We start from the raw sequence: 17,900 nt of genomic DNA on the forward strand, positions 1-17,900 counted from the left end.
AGTGCGTTAATGAGGTGTAATTAGGATGAGGGGGCATCACCCTCAAGGCCATACAAACACACCACATCACATAAAGGCTGGAGATTGCAATTTTACACGCAACGCAATTAGCCTTATTGGGATTAGTAAATGCTAATAACAATTCGTGAAAGGTAATCCCTAATGTTGTCGCTGTGTCGCTCTTGGCCAAAGTGGTCACACTGTATCTCCTCTGTAACACGTAAAAAGGAGGGGAAGGAATGGGGGTGACGTCATTAACAATGGTGTGAGTCAATAAAAGGATAAAATAAAAACGTGATCAGAAATAGCGATATCATTTCATATCATTTTTCTCTTGATGTGTGGCAATTACTCAGGCTTAGTTTATACATATTGACAATTGTGAAGGTTTTTACTGTGTTGAAGACATTTTTGTGTTTTTTTTTTCATTTATTTTCCTTGTGTAGCCTATGCCTACATTTGATACTTTATTAGGGGCCTATCTGTTTCACAATAAATCCATCTTGCATATCCTGAACTGAAACAAGAAAATCACAAGCTTTCTTAAAAAATTGGCGAGAGCAAAGTTTTTATTAAATCACTTTGTATTTGTTTTAAATTACTGTAAATTACGACACAGTGGACAATACTAAATCTCCTAGAAAAAAATAAAAAATATGGGCTACTTTTGTTAACTGCTACAGCAATTTTATTTGTTTTTGCACGAGGACAAAGTGGTGATGCCAGAGGACGTTCGACATAACAATAGAACGTATGCTTCATTAAATGAAGTTAAATAAGATTAAAAATAAGAGTTGTTTTAGGTACAACAACAAAATGGGTAGCATTAGCCTTTAGCCTAAACGTTCTTTTCCAATTCCTGAGCAGAAATCAATGATTTGGTTAATATGAATGTAACATGAGTTTTTTTACTTAATAGTCTTGAGATTCCTGGCTTGTGACAGATGTTAAAAATAAAAAATACAACCGAAAAAATTATTCTAAAGGTGTTTTCATTATTAGGATACAAACGTCGCTTACAGTTTCAACGAGCTATGAAACATGATTTTTTTTAACTCATTAAACTAAGACGTAGAGGAACGTATAGTGTCCAGTTATGTAAACAATTTTAAACCCTTACTGTCATTGACATATAATATCCTAACCGTCAGAAAAAGTATAAAAATAGATGTATTTTCTGGTACTGAAGACAGGCTATAGTTAATAGTTAATTGAATTCCTTCATAAATATGCACTACTACCATATGCATTACAATACAATACAGGGAGAAACATATTTAAAGAAACTTACTGGGATATTCCTGGCTTCGTATCAATATCCAGCTGGTAAAGCCCTTTCTGTGCCACTCATGAAGAAACACGCTTGAATAAATTAAAAAGATCTCTAGGGTCCAGATTTTTGTCACGTTTGAATCCCTGACGAGGTGGAAATGTCACTGGGAATGAAAAAAAAAACGCTGTAACCCTCACTCACTGTAAACTTTCTCTTAATATCAGCTTAAGGTCGGCGCTGATTGGTCAGATAATTCACTACGTCACAGAAAAATAGCTCTCATATAACTATACACGTAACACATAAGCTCGTGCAATTGTTTTTATACACCTGGCATGATTATTAAATATCAGGTGAAGAATTTGGAGTTTTAAGTTCTCTGTTAAGTCATGATATATGTAAATAAATACTTTTAAGTAAAAATTTACAAATGTAAAGCTTTTTCATACTCTTTAGAAAAGTGATCAATCTAGCCTTACTGTTAGTGTGTGTTATAACAATGACGCGATGCGATGATAATACACTTAAATGTAACAAAATAGTATTGCATCATTATATATATGTTAGCAATTTTAAACAAAAATATTTTTTATGGAGCATATATTTTTAATATAATTTCAAGAATGTTGCACATAAATTCAGATTTGGTTCTGCCACCTTTGTTATTTAAGAAAGACGCATATTTTAACATAGAGAAATGTTACTAAGGACCAAATCAAAGTTGGAATCAAATTTCTTTTTGAAACTTAAGCGAAATGTCAAGCGTGGTTTGTCTGAATCTCTCTTGTTTTATCACAGGCTGCTTTCCCTGCGTTAAGCAAATATTAGCCAAGGCGTCACGGAGATCTTATTTACCGAACTCATTCAGCTGGAAAATCAAATGGTTAACCTGTACAACAGCACGTTTTGTCATAGTGTTCGTATCCATCACTGCTTGTGTGATGCATTCATTAATGTTATGTAATGTTATTTATTTAACGTTCCCTATCATGAAATTACATAAACTTTATTCACTTCAAAGTAAGACCTCATTAAAGCAAGGCCTTGCAGCACAAATCTTTTAAAACATGTGGTGAATGTCAGCAAACCCATACATGTCATTGTCCTTATGGAGAGCATGCAAATGCGCAACCGCATCAGGGGAAAAATGAATGTTGGTTCTTCAGAGGGTTGAAGCATTTTTTAGCCTTTTGTTTGACGTAACCACAATTAAGAGGCAGAGAAACCGTGCAACGCTGCAGGGTTCTCCAGGAGATGCTGGAAACCGCACGCCTTATCTTGCTGTCAATAAAGAAGACGCTGCGCAGCGGCCGGGCCAGGTGCATCCGTTCCCTGTTTCACTACGCGCTGCTCTCCAGAACCCGACCAGGCGTGAAGAGAAATCTGTTCAGCCGGCCTCTCTCTCTTTCTCGTTCTCTCTCTATCTCTCTCTCTCTCTCCATTCAATTTGTCAAGATTTGGTTTGTGCAGGTCCTTTAAAAATAATAATCAACTAATAATATCCTTAAAACATCTTGTTTTTATAGTAAATAACCGTTGTTTGCTTACATTGATTTACCATTTGTAAACTATTTGTGCACCATAGATTTACTACAATTACAATGGTTAGTGGTATTATAGTGAGACCGTTTAGTAAATTGGTGGTTACTATGGTTTTACGAATAAAATGTAAATACTAAATGTAAAATATATTTTAGTGCATTTTTTTATAATTCTTCGAAATACTATTTAATTGTTTTGTTAATATAAAATGTTAATTATAGAACTTCAAGTCTGAATCAGAAAGAGAAATATGCTGCACTCGTCTTGCTTTGAGAAATGCCTTCTGCTTGTTCTGCTAGATTTCAAATAACTTCTGAAATGCGTTAACTCTCTATCCATGCAGAAGAAGCACATGAGCATGTCATGCATCTTCTGTTTACTGCTGCCGCATGCACACAAGTTGGGAAGCGATTGTCAGGATTACGTGTCTTCAACGTTTTTTAGGTTGTGAATGCAAAGCTGCGATCAGGTAAACGTCCGCTTTTTTAACGATTACGCATGTAAAACTAATGCATGATGGCATATACGCTATCACCTTGTTTTCTTGTCAAAGCCGCTTTAAACTGTTTGCAATTCAGAGTATTTTGTCTGTCCAAATTTCCAATTTCAAAAAAAGATTAAATTGTATTTCGTTTGAGCCCTCTTACCTTTAGGTCCCTGAAGTTTCCTCGGAGATGCTGTAATGATCTAATGTCTATTTTGGGTTTTCAGCTATATTTGATAATATCTTATTTGATTAATTTAACCACCCCGTCGCTCTAGGCGGAGACATCATCTGAATCCCTCAAGATGATCGGGATGAATTTGTCCGGCATATCAGAGCCCTGGATGTTGGTACACTTTGTCATAATGTCACAAGCTTGAATACAACCCACAATAATAATTACACGTTTTATACAAACTTAACATGAAAAATGTAAGACTTTAATGGTCAAATAACAGATAGATATCTCGTGACAATGTCATGTAGTCCGCTTTTTGACAAGCAAAAAGTTTCCAAATACTAAACAACGTCATTTGTAAAAGTTTCCAAGTATTGTATTCCTTTCAAACAAATGGTTTACTATTTTGTTATATTATTTGATGCAACGAGATTCATGATTCATGCCTTTCTAAGTCCGAGTACCATTTTAGTGCAACTGTAAAATATTAAATGATTAAAAATGTATGATTGACAGCTGCCAGCGGTGATGTCGTGCTGGCAACAATAAGACGGTAAATGACAAGCGGGGGACTCGGTGTCCTGACAGGGCAAAATAGGAGCTAACGAGGCTTTCAGATGATCTGACACGACAAATAAAACCTCGTCACTCTCACGATGTACTTTAAATGGAAACGTATATTACACGAGCCATACCGAATTTCTCGTCTATGAATTTTAGTCATATATTTTTTATTGTGATTGAATATGTTATTGAATTAATACATTTTGAATATAATTTTTGTTTATCTACATGTCATGCTCATGAAATGCATTGTGGCAGATTCAATCTTTTTAAGATCTTTCATTGTCATCATTAAAGTATACTTTTTGATAGGCTAAAATGATTTAATTTCGTTTTTAAAGATCATTTATACAATTCCAGGTTCAGTTCATGTCCTCACTTTGTATTTGGCATCTCTGCACTGTTGTGACTTTTCTCCCTGTCGATTCTTACAGTAACAGGAAACTTTTTTGACCTGACAATGAGCTGAACACAGTCATTCATAAATTATATCTATTTTTACTCCCTTGTCCACGTGTGGAGCAAAAAATCATTTTTACGCTCAATTGTGTTTAACAAATGATGGTATCATGGCAGATTAGAGTTAAACAAAAGAACCTTTAATGACCATGATGACCTGAAAAATGAACAGAAACATGCATGTGGTCAGTCAAGTGTTTAAAAAGGAGAAAGGTTGTGTGTGTGCGTCTTGTGTCTTTAGTCATTATTTTACATTGTGGGGATAAAGACTTTTGCTATAACACCTTTTTCCCCTCAAAACGTCAAATTGAGTCAATTATTGTGTTACATTTTAATACAGTTCTGGTGTTAAATTATTTCTCCTTTGGATTGGCACACAGAATCCCAACTGTGTTTATGTTTGTGTTCTAATCTTGTGCTCTTAATGTAAAACTGAGGTGTGAATGTCGAGGCAAAGAACACGTGAAGGCCTCTTGGTAATAAACTATTAAAGAAACGTGGCAAAGTGACCGCCGCGTTTAAGTGCGTCACAAGCTGGAGTATGGTCATTAAAGCATGCAACAGCAAATGTTCGCTCTGGGCAACAGCGTGTGCAGAACTGCACCTAACAAGATATATTCGACGTACGTTACATTTAAGTAGATCCTGTGTTGCTAACCCTTCCGTGTTCGACAGCTCGCACTAAATCAGGCAATAACAAGAGCAAACCGTCTGGAAAATAGACTCGGCACAGACCCCACTCATCGCCTTTTACATCTGCCTGACACGTTCTAGTGTAGTGTGTATTTTTAAGACAATCACACTGATTGCTGGGTACGAATTACACCCTTGAACAAGTGAAGCAAGGGGAACGAACAGGCCTTGCATCTTTTCACATGTATCTCATTTTAATGAGAACGTAAAGCATCAATGAGTTGCAGAGTGGATTGTGAAATGCATGATGAGAAAGTAAAATCAGGACAGATCTAGATCTTTAATGTCTTATTTTGAGACACATTTAAATGGATCATATGCGTGATGTTCAGTATTGGAATTTAGTTTTCAATTGATCTTTTTTAGTTTTTCAGTTTTATAAACACGTTATATGATCTTCTGCAGTGATTTCTGGCAATAATATCACATTTATTGGTTCCAAAGTCCTAAAGTTTAACAAGTGTGAGATCGTGGTCTAGTAGGTTAAACCACTGAACTGGTAAATCAAAGGTTGCTGGTTCGATCCCAGCACAAGTGTGTCCTTGAGCAAGACACTTTACTCCATGTTGCTCCAGGGGGATTTGCACTGTAAGTCGCTTTGGATAAAAGCGTCTGCCAAATGACTAAAAATGAAAATAAATAAAATAAAAAATAAAATGTTGTTGTGCTTATTTTGTATTTCCTTTGAAGCTGAAGTCCGTAACTTTTTACCTTTTTTCCACCATCTCTGTTTGAAGCATAAAATTGCAGGTTATCTGTGGGAAAATCGTGGTCTTGGCAACCCTGACGACATTATTGTTACCTTACCGCTGTGAATCGGTCGGAAGTAAATACATTTCCAACAATGATTGTTCATTTTCTTTTTTCACAACTGAATTTAGTTTACTTTTAACAAACATAATCCCTCTATGAGACATTGCCAGATCTGCATAACAGAATCTAGCCCAAATTTGCCCAAAGCCCCAGACCAAATATCAAAACTCAAAATACTATAATACCGTCGCTAGAGGGGTGAAAGGTGGTGACAATTCTACGGGGCTCCCCTGCCCAGAGGTCTCACAAAATCCAACAGTAATATTATAAAGTCACCTGTTTTGTAAATATTTTAAAAATAATTTTAATACATGAATTATATACAGTGGGGGGCATGGTGGTTTAGTGGTTAGCACGTTCGCCTCACACCTCCAGGGTTTGGGGTTCGATTCCCGCTTCCGACTTGTGTGTGTGTGTGGAGTTTGCATGTTCTCCCCGTGCCTCGGGGGTTTCCTCCGGGTACTCCGGTTTCCTCCCCTGGTCCAAAGACATGCATGGTAGGTTGATTGGCATCTCTGGAAAAAATTGTCCGTAGGGTGTGAGTGCGTGAGTGAATGAGTGAGTGTGTGTGCCCTGCGATGGGTTGGCACTCCATCCAGGGTGTATCCTGCCTTGATGCCCGATGACTCCTGAGATAGGCGCAGGCTCCCCGTGACCCGAGGTAGTTCGGATAAGCGGTAGAAAATGGAATGGAATGGAATTATATACATGAGATTTAATTGATGTTTTCTTAACAAAGTTTGGGAGGAGCATGCGCAAATAATTATGCAGCTGCCCGGCATTAGCAATCACGCAGCTGCCCAGCATTAGCAATCTCGCCACCTATCCTACCAAACCAGAGCGAGCTCTATAAATAGTGAAATTGCCATACCTCCTCCACTCAACATTTTTCGCAGCATCTAGCAAACATGTCTGAGAACGAGATCTACAACAGCGACAACAACAACGACGATTCCTCGGCCGCCCAGGGTCCCTCAGAGAGCCCGGCCGCTAGGCGAAGTATCAGCGCCGGACAAGAAGCCCCCACGGCTAAAATGGCAGAGACCCCAAGAGGCCGCCGGCCCTCCCGCACCGTCTGCCGCACCCCGAAACGACGAAGCAAAGTGATGTCATCTCCTCGCCCAGGCAGGGCTTCGGCAGCTTCTTCTGCTTCCTCCTACACCTCAGACCAACGCTCGATTCCGGAGGTAAAGAAGTGGACCGTCCTAGGCTTAAGGCTGGACTTAGAAAACCCAGACGTCCCCTTTTCCCGGAAGGCAACCAAAGCCGAGTTGTACAATCTATATACTTCCAGCCAGCTTGGAGTTCCCATAACCGCTCCCATTACGAAGGCAAAAGCTGCCCATCCTAGCCACTGCGAGGAAGAGGCACCGTTCACAAAGCCAAAGAGGACAGCCCTCGGCCAGTGTAGGCCGCGCCCCAGACCACGCAGACACCAGCAACCAGCCTTCTACAGGATCGTCAGAGTCTAGCACCTATGCCGTCTCTACGCCGGTCCATAACCGCCTTGGCAGCGCGGGCACGCGCCCACCAGCGGTAACACTGCCTATCCAACCTTCTGACTATCAACTTTCTAATTTTCCCTCTGGTCACTGGCCTGGCCTGTCAATTGATAGCGTGAGGCTGCCTCCGTTACAGGCACAGACGCAGGCCATTTCTCTCCATTTCCTATCGTGAGGCTGCCTCCGTACGCGGCTCCAGCAGCCGCCCCTTTCTTCCCACACACCCTATCCAGCTCCCATGCCGCCTTCACCCTCTACTCCGGTCACCAATGGCCATTCCCCCGAATGCTCCAGCCTTGGAACCTCCTCCAGTAGCCAGCAACATCTGGGACCAGATCCTAGCAGGTGCGGACATCGACCTCTTTACCCTCATATCTCCTATCCCTCGGCCCCCCACCGACTGCCAAATTAATTGCAGCGACTTCTCCGTCACATTAAAAAACACTGCACAGAACCGCTCACGTTTATTATCATTCACGGAGTTCACAATTGCATTCACAAGATACACAGAAATAATATCCACCATCTTCCCACACAGGAGACGCGAACTTAGCCCTTGCGAACTACCTCGCAATAGTCGCTGAGCTCGCGTTGTCATACGGAGGCATCCACTTTTACACATACCACGAATTATTTTCAGCCAAATGCGCAATCAGGGTCGCCCAGTGGAACCAATGCCACTACTGGGGGGCCCTAGACACAGAACTTCACAACAGAATATTCCTAGGCTGCCACAACAGCTCCTGCGCGGTCCGCAGATCCCTCACCCATTCAACGTCAGCATGCCCCGCAATTAACCCCTCCATTCCTCCATGTCCAGAACCCAGCGGGAAAAATCCACCAGCTACGTCCCTCACCCGATCACCCGTGCCGCACCACAGGCCAACTACCACCACCGCACCAAGAACCAGGTTTGCCTGAATTTCCACCATAGCACGTGCACCAGGCAGCGTTGCAAATTCATGCACATTTGCGACAGCGCTCACGCCCGCTTCATATGCCCTGTAAAGAAGTCTGCAAAGAAAAATTGTAGAGATTACCCTTTGACTTCAGTGAATGTTTCTAACCTTTCTCTAGAATTGTCACAACACCCTGAAACCAATTTCACAGAGTTCCTACTGTCTGGCCTCAAAAACGGCTTTAACCCCGGCGTTGAAAGTCTCCCATCCGACAGCATCATCTGCACTAACCTCCAGTCCGCTATCGCCGAACCTAAAACAGTCAATCGTCTAATCAAAAGCGAAGTCGATGCAAACTTCATGATAGGCCCATTCCACGAACCCCCCTTCTGCGTTTTCCGCATCAGTCCCATAGGCATCGCAACCATTAAAAAATTCGGTAAAAATCGCTTAATAATCGACCTCTCATCACCACACAACTCCGCATTCCCAAACATCAACAGCCTCATACCGCTCGACGAATTTTCCCTCCATTACCATGACATCGAACAAGCCATTACCCTGATTAAAAAAGCAGGTTGCAGCGCTTGGCTAGCCAAAGTTGATATGACATCCGCCTTCAAAATTATGCAGATTCACCCAGATTTCTGGCACTTATTTGGCATTTGCTGGAACCAAAAGTTTTATTTCTCCGTTCGCTTGACCTTCGGATGCTGAATCAGCCCAAAAATCTTCGACATGCTGTCAGAAGCAATCTGTTGGATTTTATCCAACAACTACGCAATCCCACTCATCATCCACCTAGTAGACGATTTCCTAATAATATCTCCCCACAACTCCGTCCCAGCCACTGACCTCTGAACGGTCCAAAAGCTTTCCACCAAGCTTGGGATCCCCCTCGCACAAGAGAAAACCGCAGGACCAATCACATCAGTAGAATTTCTAGACATTCATTTAGATTCATCAAAATTCCAGGCTTCCTTACCCAAAGAAAAAATCAACAGGATTATCCTGGTCGCCACCTCTCTCGTAGACAATGCTAACTGCTCTAAATGCGAACTGCTATCTATCCTTGGCCACCTAAATTTCGCCATACGGATCATCCCGCAGGGTCGCCCTTTCATCTCCCACCTCCTCTCTCTCTCGTCCTCCGTCCTAGCACTCGAGGACCAGTGATCCCTGACCAATGCCTGCCGCAACAAGCTGAGTTTGTGGATATCCTTCCTAAAACAATGGAACGGACTCTCTTTTTTCTACAATGATATGATTTTGCACCCGGACGATATCCAATTATTTACCGACACAGCCCCATCCGTCGGTTTCGGAGGGTATTACCAAGGTCGCTGGTTCGTATCCACATGGCCATCCCAGCTGCTAAATCTCCCCCAGTCTTCCTCGTCCTCGGCGCTGTTCGAGCTATACCCATTAGTCATCGCAGCTTTTCTGTGGGGAAAAGAATGGTCAACCAAACAGTATCTCAGTCTACTGTGACAACGAAGCAGCCGTGCAATGCATCAACAAAGGCCGTTCCCATTCCCCCGCACTAACACCTTTGATAAGAAGACTAATTTGGATATCAGCGTGCGACCAATTTATCTTAACCGCAAAACCCATTCCCGGGTCAAAAAAACAAATAGCTGACTCTCTCTCCCGCTTTGTTTTTCAGAAGTTCAGGCAGCTGGCACCAGAAGTGGACCAACCCCCCACCCCAGTACCTCCCTATTCGGAACTAATATTACCCTAGACCACCCACTGAAGCCCCTCCTCGACGTCTCTCTCAGCCACATCATCCTCTCAGTCTCCCCCAAGACCCTTCAATCTTACCTCACAGCTTGGAAATGCTTCAAATCGTTCCATGCAAGATACATCCTAATATTCCCAGACTTCGCATTGCTAGCCATCACCTCATTCATCTCCCACCTAAACACCTAAAAAAACTTCCAAGCCAGTTCCATTAAAGGATACCTAAGCGGATTACAATTTTTCCACAAACTCCTATTCGGATCACCTTCACCCCAAATAGCCAGCTCACAGACCTCCATGCTAATTAAAGGCATCCAAAGAGCCCACCCCTTCCGCCCGGACCCCAGAAAACCCTTAACACTAGAAATAGTGCATAAATACTCTCCACCAAGGCTACCACTCCACCCACACTGCCCGCACACTGGATGCAATGTTCATATTAGCTTTTTTCGGTTTTCTCAGATGTTCAGAACTCACCCTCACATCCAAATTCAATCCAGATATCCACCCCACCATCTCAGATCTCTCCGTAATGGACCACGACACAATATCCTACTTCATTAAACAGAGTAAGACAGACCAAACAAAGAGAGGCCATCTAATATACATTATTAATCTCCTACCATCAGCTCTCCAACCATACCAAACCCTCCAAGCCTACCTCCAGCTCAGAAGCGCACAAACCCTAATCCCCTCGGACCCTCTCTTCGTAGACGACTCCAAACACCCCACCACGCGTTTCTGGTTCCAGAAACACCTCAAGTTAGTCCTGATCCAATCAGGCATCCCAGCCGATAACTTTTCCAGCCACTCCTTCAGAATCGGAGCAGCCACAACAGCGGCCCAAAAAGGACTCTCTCAGCACCAAATACAAACACTCGGCCGCTGGTCTTCAGAAGCCTTCAAAAGCTACATTCGTTCCGATCGTTCCCACATTAAAGAAGCACACCGAACCCCTTCTCAACCCTCCTCAAGCAGGAGCCTTAATCGTATCTCCCACCGCCGCAGTAGCGTCGACCCAGCAGAGGCCTTTACCCATATTATCCATTTCCACAGCGGTGTCGCTCCAGCAGGGGCCTCTATTCGTTTTTCCCACTACCGCAGCAGTGCCACCCCAGCAGGGGTCTTTATCCTGTTTCCCACCACCGAAGCAGTGCCGCCCCAGCAGGGGCCTTTATCTATATTTCACACTGCCGCTGCAGTGCCGCTCCAGCAAAGGCCTTTACCTGTATTTCACACTACCGCAGCAGTAACACCCCAGCAGGGGCCTTTACCTGTTTTTTTCCCATTGCCGCAGCAGTGCCGCCCCAGCAGGGGTCCTTATCTGTATTTCCCACTGCCGCAGCAGTCCCACCACAGCAGGGGCCTTTACCTGTATTTCACATTGCCGCAGCAGCACCGCCCCAGCAGGGGCCTTTTTCTGTATTTCACACTGCTAATGCAGTGAAGCCCCAGCAGGGGCCTTCATCTGTATTTCACACCGCCGCAACAGTGCCGCCCCAGCAGGGGCCTTTTCCCGTATTTCACACTGCCACAGCAGGACTGCCCCAACAGGAGCCTTTATCCGTATTTTACAAAGCCGCAGCAGTAACACCTCAGCAAGGGCCTTTATCCGAATTCCCACCGCTACAGCAGTACCGTTGCCCCAGAAGGGGCTTCCATATGCGTTTTTAAACCGCGGCAGCAGCGTCTCCCGAACAGGGGCCTCCATCCGCATTTCCCACGACCACACCAGTATCCATACCCCAAAGATGCCCACAGAAACCAACCCCCCCAGAGGCCCCCTGCCGGGACCCTACTCCAAACGAAGGCCAGCAACCCACCGCTTTAAGCTTTGCTATATTTGGGGGGCCAATAACACCCAGCCTTGGCTGCTGCCCTGCGCTAGTTGCATTTTTTGGGGGGAAGCGCTCGGGGCACGGGCAAACACAGAGATCAGAGCCCTCGCCCCGAACCAAGGGGGAGTGCTCCGGGGTCGGGAGAGAATTGCGACCCGGAGCCCTCTCCCCGGACAGCTCGCCAAATACGCATACTAAATACTCAGCTTAACTACGCTGCCACCCATTTATTATTTACTAAGGTAACCTCGTGAAATGAAATCCACAAAAGAATGCAATTTGAAAAGGTTTTCTTAAAAATTGGGATTCCCCTCCCCAAAAATGGTTAATGGTTTAGTCTGAAAGTCTGACACAGCTCATGTACAAAACCAATCAAAGGTGAGACGGCAGGCTTCTCAGTTGAACTTATAGACCAAGGCTGCGTTCAGCCCCAACAAAACGTTGCAAAAGTTTTTTAAACGGAAACGGTTGAGTTGTTGAACACCGTAGAGCAGGGGTGTCCAATGTCCGTCGTGGAGGGCCACAGTCCTGCAGAGTTTAGCTCCAACTTGGCTCAACACACCTGTTTGGAAGTTTCTAGTCTGCTTTTTGAGACCTTGATTAGGTGTTCAGGTGTGTTTGATTTGGGTTGAAGCTAAACTTTGCAGTACAGCGGCCCACCAGGACTGACTTTGGACACCCCTTCCGTAGAGCTTGTTAATCGACGTCACGCCGAGTTAAATGTAGCGCCATCTTGGGAGGTTGGCTGCTAGCAGTGTTAGGTTTAATCAGTTACTAAGCAATTAGTTACTGTCATTATATTACCTTTCTCTTAAAAACGTAAAGTATGGGATTACTCTTATTTTTTCTGTAATTTAATGAGAGTTACTTCTGATATAAATGAACTAAATTATGTCTAATATATTCAATAGTGGAAATGCCATAAAAATTATAAGTCTAACTTTAAAATGTATGCTTTAATGTATCCTTCTCACATTTGTGTACTGTGGTCAGTTATTAAAAATTGTATTATACGGTTTATTTTGTGGGGCTTTAGAATAAATACATTTATTGGCTTTATTTAATTATATATTAAGCAAAACCATATTATTTTCATCAAACGTTAAGACTTTAGAAACATTTAAGTGGTCTATTTATTTATTTACATGACTGCATTCTTCAAAATGTTTTCATGTTAACTTCAGTTATTTGATAACAGAATGATTGAAAAGACTATTAGCCTATACAGTACTGCTGGTCATTTTTACAGTTTTATTTATTATTATTTAATAATGTATTGTCTTATTATTCGTTTATTAGTTTCTTAAAAGTCTTCATGCATTTCTTTAAGACAATGTTTCATAAGTTCATATAACACTTATAAACGTTTAACTTTTAAAAAGGGCTTACAACAACACTATACCAATCTTCTGTTATATGTAAATAGTCTTCGTCAAAGTGCATAAGATATAAAACTTGATATAAAATGTCCCTTTAAACGTCTATCTTTTACTTGGAAGGCGTTGGGGGCCCACATCATTGTTTTGTAATATTTCCCGCCAGATCTGCATAACAAAATCTAGGCCAATTCTAGCCCAATAACCCCAGCCCCAGCACCAAAACTTAAAATATGTAAGTCCTCATCCCAAAAATATATATATCGCATATGTACTCTTATGCACGTCCACAGTTTAAAAGTAGCCCAATTCTGCATGAAAACTATGGATTTACTAACTCTGCCGACAACTCAAATTATTAAACCTTACTGCAGTTTATGGTGTAAAGACAGTTTTTACCACTGATTATTTTTGCACTTTTCAATAAATGATTTTTATTTTATTTTAACAAAGTGAAAAGCGTCTAAAAAGCCATTTAATTGTGGCTTAATAACATGAAACATGAGATACGAGATATGACCTGAACAGCATCATAATACAGCCATGATGTGTCACCCTACCATCTGGTCCGGTCTGATCTTTGCATGAATCACTGTTGTAATTAAAGACTGCAAACCATAAAGGCCAATCATTGAGAATTACACTCCCCGAAGCCCAAGCAGATGTACGGGGCTCCGTCCACAGAAAGACTGATATAATGGGGGTTTGAGGGGTAACTGAAGTTTGCATTGGATTAATCCTGCAGTCTTGAGAACGAGAGCACATTTGCCGTTTAGTAGCAAGTGGGCCGCTGGGCTTCGCTGTGTTTGGCCTAATACTTCGCTGACATCTATTGATTCAGGGACAGCTGTAGGGCTCTGTCGCAGGGGCCACCGGCAGTCACAATACATTATCCTGATGGCATAACTCGACCTCTAACAGGTCCAGATACTGAGAAACGGGAAAGTATATGACCCAAATAATCCAGCATTTCTTAATGTCATAACCAAACAAAAAGGTCATTCGTCAAGTGAAGTTTTAAGACTTTTAAACTATACAACCCTACAATTAAACGTATAGCCTAATACATTTACACCCAGTATTGGTTTTATTGTCTAAGTCAGATAAAGATCAGTGCTGTGTTGCAGGCAAATAACTTTTTCAAATATATATTGTGTATTCTTGTTGTCATTACGATATAATAACAGTGTAAATAGCAGCATAGTATTATTATACATTACAGTTTACAACATAGAATATGATATGGCACAACATTGTGTTTAAGACGTGGCTTTTTGACAACATTATGTTGCTTTATATGCTCTTTATCTTCGATTTTTAATCAAATATCATGATCATTGTGATGCTGTTTATCTTGAAAGAACGAAAGTGAATAACACTGAGGCTCTTTTAACATTTGAAGAGAGGAGTCTGATCCCTTTTGTTGATGTTGTGTTACTGCGCCCTCTGGTGGTTATGTGAAAGAATTCGAGCGTTTTAATTCGATCTGTTTGAATGATTTCAAGGTAAACTTATCATATTGAATTTTTCATTTGTTTTTGATAGATATATTAAATAATGTAGCTTTGAGGGATATAAACCAACCACTAATGGATGCAATGTGTCGGGAGAAAAGATTGTGTCAGGAGAAATAATATTTTTTATCTGTAAAGAATGTTGATATGATATCTGTTTTTGACATCATTATTATTCATTTTGTAATGAAGGTACCAAAGCACACACATATATATATATATCACTGTTAAACCAAATGCCATTTTAATGTTTTTTAAATGTCGATGAACATCATGTTCTAATGAAGGACCCTGATTATTCCAGTGATTACTGTGAGAATAAATCCATAATGCTATATCTAGAGAGGTGTGTGCTCTCGACTTTGTTGCAAATGTTTCCACTGCATGGTTTCTGAATTCATGTTTCAGCATATAGTGTAAAGTGTGTTACTGCAGCAAAGAAAGACTTACTCGCTGTAATGAAATATTGAACTCAGTAAATTAGATAGGTAATACCTCTTAATTGCAGGAATCAAGATATCACAGCAAGAATTTACTTTGATCGCAAAATGAATTCATAGGAGCACCTGACTGAAGTGAGACACCTCTTATCTGAAACCACAAGAAGCTGATCAAACATAGATTACAAAAATCCAGCAGCGTGGGGAAATGTCAGTGCCACCAGAGAGCTTCATCTTCATTTTCCAGTCCACCGTGCACATAAGACCTAGCCTAGCGTGGTATTCACTTAACACCATCACTGAGCTCGGGATGAAGCTGCTTTCTTTCTTATTGTAGTGAAGATGACTTTATAATTGAACACAGAAGGGCGTGACAAAATCTAACTGGCATCAACATTGCATTTCTATTTGGATACCTGATGCTATCAAAAATGTTTCATTTTTTAAGATTGAAATGATAAACATATATTTTTTTATTTAGTAACACTTTCTAATAACTTTTATTAATAGCACCCTTAAACATTTTTTTTATATTTCCTATCACCTATCCTTTCTTCTTAATCTGGACCATTAACATTTGCAAGACTTTGTGTAATATGTTTTTGCTTTACAAAAGTTTTTAAACCATACCAGTTTAGCTGACAAACATTTGAAGAATACTGTATCTGTGACATATTTTCATCCTCAATCATTCAACAAAGTGACAAGTCAGTCACTGACATATAGTGTAAACTGTGTTTTGTCAAAACAAATTTTTTTGGACGATTTAACAAGCGATTAAACTCAAAACCTGTCACTGTGGAAGACTGGCCCAAGCTCCACCATACACTGATGATCCACGATTGACAACTTCTCTCAAACATACATTCAATCAATCATGTGATAAGAAATGGTAAAGACTGGGGTTTGCCATCGGAACAACATTTTTATCAACTTATCATTTACTTTTGATTTCATGGGTGGCTGGTAGTAAGGGTTGAAGCAGGTTGACAGGAATGTTATTCCAGGACCAAACCAAAATAAACAAACTCACAAAATGTCAAGACTTAGACATGTGAGAGAACGTATGGAACAAACAAGATACATTCTCAATGCATGAGTACCAGACATTCATCTAAAAACATCTATAAAAATAAACCATGATGTCTATGTTATAAAGAGCGGTAATATGCATTAATTGCATTTCTGCTTGACCCAACAATAATTGGTCTTTCCAGTCAAAGAACCCTTGAGCATTGATTAAATTTGAAAGTTATATTGATTTTTGGCTAGTTTCTTGCTTTCTGACGTCCATCACAGCTGTACCTGTTCTCACAGTTGTTTCAGGCAGTGCAAATCCTGCCATTTTCTGAGCCTCATCCATCTGTTTCCCAGGCTGCCATCACCTTTTCTCTATTTCCCTCTGCCACACACAGTTACCTCATCTCTGTTAGCCTTTACATATTTACACAATACACAGCGAGGGTCCATGCCAAAACATTTTGTGTCCAATTTAAATATTTGACTACAACATTACAGCAACATCTTGTACTGTGAGTTGGAACGCTGGAGATGTTGGCCGAGTGTCTTTTGGAACAGTCAGGTGCGTGATCCAGTTGAGTTTGTCATTTTGTCCATCCGATTAGAGCAGGAATAGAACCGTCCAGCGTGAGCATCTGTCTTTGGATTTTTACAGCTGCAGACACCAGAAGGTCGGACCCGCTGAGAATCTTGAATTTGGTGTACCCTAATTGAGACCAGCAACTTCTTTTTGGAACAAAGGCAGAAGCGCTAACACACGCAAGTGATGTAAAAATAACAACAAAAGAAATGTCAGAATCCATGCAACCAAGGTGACAGCTTTACTCAACATTGACTTTCAAAGTAGATTCCAGGCAGGTACCACAGTGTGGTAGTTGAGAGACAGATTGGCCATGCGTCCCTTTGGTGATTGTGACCTTTGATATGGCAGAACTAGAGGCTCTGAAGACGCTTATTAATGTGGACTAATCAGCTATTAATCCTCTGACATTGCTGGAACATTACAGAGGCCGTGGGGGACTCAAGGATGCGTCACAAGCCTCAAATGTTTTGGTCACAGTCAATGGTGCCAATTTTCTTAATTTAGGCTAGTTCGTAGCATCTGCTAACGCAACGTCACTATTGCTCTTATGGTTAAAAGTTTCTTCATATCTCTGATACTAAGTATTAGAAGTCATCCGCACGGACGTCTGCTGTCGAATGTGTTTTTATCAAGAACACCGTAAAGCATTTGAGTCGTCATATGGAGTTGGCCGGATCAGTTGGCAGACTATACAGAGAACGTCTGCGTTTCAGTCCAAGTCTGATGGTTATAATCAACACATCAGTCAACCTCCACAAAAGCACATCTTGCTTGCTATTGTTCTCCCAATCATTTTTGCATCTTATGCCACTTCCAGTTTTCAGGAAACATTGTTGTCAACCGCTCATTATCTCGTCCTGTTCCATCTTGTCCTTTGAAGATCAGATTTTCTCAGACCTCACTGACTAGATATTGAATAACAGTTATCATCTTGATCGAAGGTTATGAGTGTGCATGATGTTTGAACCTTTGAACAATA

This window comes from Triplophysa dalaica, chromosome 1, assembly GCF_015846415.1.
Source record: "Triplophysa dalaica isolate WHDGS20190420 chromosome 1, ASM1584641v1, whole genome shotgun sequence".
Lineage (NCBI taxonomy): Eukaryota > Metazoa > Chordata > Actinopteri > Cypriniformes > Nemacheilidae > Triplophysa > Triplophysa dalaica.